This window comes from Gossypium hirsutum, chromosome D03, assembly GCF_007990345.1.
Source record: "Gossypium hirsutum isolate 1008001.06 chromosome D03, Gossypium_hirsutum_v2.1, whole genome shotgun sequence".
In the NCBI taxonomy this organism is placed as follows: Eukaryota; Viridiplantae; Streptophyta; class Magnoliopsida; order Malvales; family Malvaceae; genus Gossypium; species Gossypium hirsutum.
In genome coordinates this window covers 23,640,039-23,644,110 of record NC_053439.1, presented here as the reverse complement: position 1 = coordinate 23,644,110, position 4,072 = coordinate 23,640,039, and the positions used below count along the sequence as shown (strand labels likewise).

Genomic DNA, 4,072 nt, shown 5'->3' with positions numbered 1-4,072 from the left:
TTTTCCACATGCAAGATAATTGAAAAAATCAGCAAACCAGGGTATTTCATGAATTCGATTTACCTCAAATAAGTGTTCATCTAGGAAATTCTCGTTGATAGGCACACATGACTGAGTTACTTTATCTTACTCCAACCTCGACAAATGATCAACTATTTCATTTTCGACACCTTTTCTGTCTTGTATCTCAAGGTCAAATTCTTGGAGTAAAAGTATCCAACAAATTAACATTGGTTTTGCATCTTTCTTTGTGAGCAAGTATTTAATGGCCGCATGGTCAGTAAATACTATAACTTTGGTACCTATAAGATATGAGCGGAATTTGTCAAAAGCAAAAACTATAGTGAAGAGTTCCTTTTCGATTACCATATAATTATGTTGGGCTCCCGTCAAAGTTCTACTTGCATGGTAAATAGGGTGAAACACTTTATTTCTTCTTTGACCCATCATAGCTCCAACGGCATAGCCACTTGTATCGCACATCAATTCAAAAGATGAGTTCCAATCAAGTGTAACAATTATTGAGGCTAAGGTTAACCGCTTCTTTAGCTCTTCAAAAGCTTGCAAACATGTTTTGTTAAAATCAAACACTGTATCTTTCTCTATCAACAAACACAATGGTTTAGAAATTTTCAAGAAATCTTTAATAAACCTTTGATAAAAATCGACATGGCCTAAGAAGCTTCTGATTCCTTTCACATTTATTAGGGCCAGTAATCTTTCAATTACGTCAACCTTTTCTTTATCGACTTCAATTCCTTTTTTTGAGATCTTATGACCTAAGACAATCCCCTCATTGACCATAAAATGACATTTTTTCCAATTAAGGACAAGATTCGTCTCTTCGCATCTCTTTAGTACCTTAGCCAAATTACTCAAACAAATATCATAAGTGTTACCAAAAATAGAAAAATCATCCATGAAAACCTCAACAAAATTTTCAACCATATCAGTAAATATTGCCATCATGCATCGTTGAAAAGTTGCAGGTGCATTGCATAAACCAAAAGGCATTCGCCTAAAAGCAAACGTACTGTATGGACAAGAAAAGGTTGTTTTATGTTGGTCCTCCGAGGTTACAACTATTTGGTTATATCCTAAATAGCCATCTAAAAAAAAATAGAATTCATTACATGCTAGTCGATCTAACATCTGATCCATGAAAGGCAATAGAAAATGGTTCTTCCGAGTGGTTTTTTTCAACTTTCCATAATCAATACAGATTCTCCAACCGATAATAGTTCTTGTTGGAATTAACTCATTACTCTCATTTTCAACAATTGTGATTCCACCTTTCTTCGGCACACACTACACTGACTTACCCACGAACTATCTAAAATAGGATAGATGATTCCTGCACCTAACCATTTGTTCACTTCCTTTCTCACAACTTCTTTCATAATAGGATTGAGCCTCCTTTTCCCATCAATTTGAGCTCTTTCACCTTCTTCTAAAATGATTTTATGCATGCAAAAAGAAGGGCTTATACCTTGAATATCAGCTATGGTCCAACCAATTACTTTCTTAAATTTCCTTAGAAAAGCAATTAGTTGCTCCTATTGATCTTTTGTCAGTTCTGCTGAAATAATCACAGGCAAACTAGAATAATCACCTAAATAAACGTATTTCAAATGGGAAGGAAGTACCTTTAGTTTGAGTCTAGGTGGTTCTTAAATTGACAACTTAGATTGCACAAATTCTCTGACTTCCAACTTTAACGGTTCAAACCCTGTGGATTAAATAAAATTTCCCAGATTGGTTTCCATGAAAGCCATGTTTTCTTCACCTTTTTCATCCTCCAAAAGGTCAAGATCTAAGGCTTTCTCCAATGAATCTTCTTCAAAATTTCTTTCCATAGAGACCAAGGTTTCTATCTCTTCCATAACTGAACACTCCTCTACCATATTGGGAGAATTCATCGCTTTAAGAACTGATCATTTTGAACTCAAATTGTGAGTTCTCCTTTCTACACATCAATTAATGTTCTTCCCGTTGCTAAGAAAGGTCTTCCAAGGATGATCGACACTTCCTTGTCTGCTTCAAAATCTAAGATAATGAAATCAACAGGAAAATAAATTTATCGACTCTTACCAAAACATCCTCGATCTTTCCTTTGGGATATGCTAAAGATCGATCCGCTAGCTGAAGTGTCACAGTTGTAGATCTTACTTCACCTATCCCTAACATATTGAAAATAGACTTAGGCACCAAGTTGATACTCAATCCTAAGTCACACAAAGCTTTACCATAGTAAGATTCGCCAATGTTACAGGGTATAGTAAAGCTTCCTGGGTCTTTCAATTTCGGTGGCAATTTGTTCTGCAGGAATGCACTGCACTCCTTTGTCAAGGCAACAGTCTCATACTCACTCAGTCATTTCTTCCTGGAGATTATATCCTTCATAAACTTCACATAATTCAGCATTTGCTCTAAAGCCTCCACCAACAGAATATTGATGTGTAACTACTTCAGAACATCCAAAAACTTCTTGAATTGCACCTCCTATTTCTGCTTGTTTTGCTGCAATCTTTGCGGATATGGAGATGATGGAACTTTTGGTTGAACTCGACAACTTTTTTGAATAGGTAAATCTGCATCCAAAGAAGATGTTAAAATATTTGAATTCACTAAGTTGAGGTTTACCTTGTCAGACTTTGCAGATTCTAATTCCTTCGGTGTAGGAACTTCAACAGCTGGTTGATTCTTCTCAACGAGCTTATCTTCAAGATCAATCAATCGGGGTTTTACAATTTTACCACTTCGCAATGCCATTGCCTTGATATATTCTTTACCCAAATTTCTCGAATTCTCAGTATCACTCGGCAAGGTTCCTTGCGGTCTATTACGTAGCTCCGTAGCTAACTGACCCATTTGGTTTTCCAAATTTTTCAGCGTTGCTGCTTGGCTTTGGATCAAAGCGTCATTCTTTGCCATGTACGCTTTCAACAAGTTCTCCAAATTATTTGATGCCTCAGCTTAAGGTGGTTTTGGAGCTTGCTGATTAAAACCTTGAGATCGGTTGGGTCTTTACTGTAATAAGTTGTTGTTCGGTCCATTTCCTTGGTTGCTCTAAGAAAAGTTAGGATGATTACGCCATGAAGGATTGTAGAAGTTGGACTTGGGTCCTTGTCCACTCCTATTTTGATATTGGTTCCCCACATAGTACACTGACTCAGGATTTGATGGACAATTCTCAAAAGAATGACCTTCCTCATAGTACACACCAGAAACTACTTCAAATAGACTTGGTGGCTGAGCTACAGAAGTATTAGTACTATTAGCGGTTAACTGTTTTATCATAGAGGAAATAGATGATACCTGAGCTGATAACGAAGTGAGGGAGTCAACTTCATGAACTCCAGCTACACGTCTTCCTGAAGTTGTTCGATTTGTTGGCCATTGATAGTTATTACTCGCGATCCTCTCGATGATCTCATAAGCCTCATTATAAGACTTAAACAAAATTGCACCATTCGCGGAAGCATCTACCATCAATCTTGTATGTACATTGAGACCATTATAGATTGTCTCCAACTGGATACAATGAGGAATCCCATGATGAGAACCCTTATGAAGTAACTCCTTGAATCGCTCCCAAGCCTCATACAAAGACTCGTCATCCAATTGTTTGAAAGTTGTGATCCTGTTCCTTAACTTAGCATTTTTCCAATGTGGAAAATACTTAACCAAAAATCTCTCTGCTAATTCTTGCCATGTAGATATGGAACTTGGTGGCAATGAATTGAGCTATGCTTGTGCTCGATCTCGCAATGAGTACGAAAACAACTTCAACCTCAGTGCATCTTCAGTCACACAGGCTATCTTGAATGAATCACTCACCTCCATAAACTATCAAAGATGGAGATGTAGATCTTTATGGGCATACCACTAAATTGGCCCACCGTTTGTAGCATTCGAAACATCACTGGTTTCAATTCAAACTTGGTTGCTTGAATATCTGGCCTTCTAATTCCTAGGTTTAACTCACTGAAAAGTGGCACAACATATTGTCTGATGCATCAATCCCTGTCATTGGCAATGAGGATAGGATTTCGTACATGATCGGCTTCAC

The 4,072-nt window shown here is 37.2% G+C and overlaps 1 non-coding gene across 1 annotated transcript; it reads left to right on the top strand.

Annotated features, from left to right (window-relative positions):
- The first annotated feature begins 3,550 nt into the window (after window positions 1-3,550).
- LOC121215744 (small nucleolar RNA R71) lies at window positions 3,551-3,657 on the top strand. The gene has a single exon (XR_005911719.1). It is a non-coding gene; the product is annotated as a small nucleolar RNA R71 (small nucleolar RNA).
- Window positions 3,658-4,072: the final 415 nt, after the last annotated feature.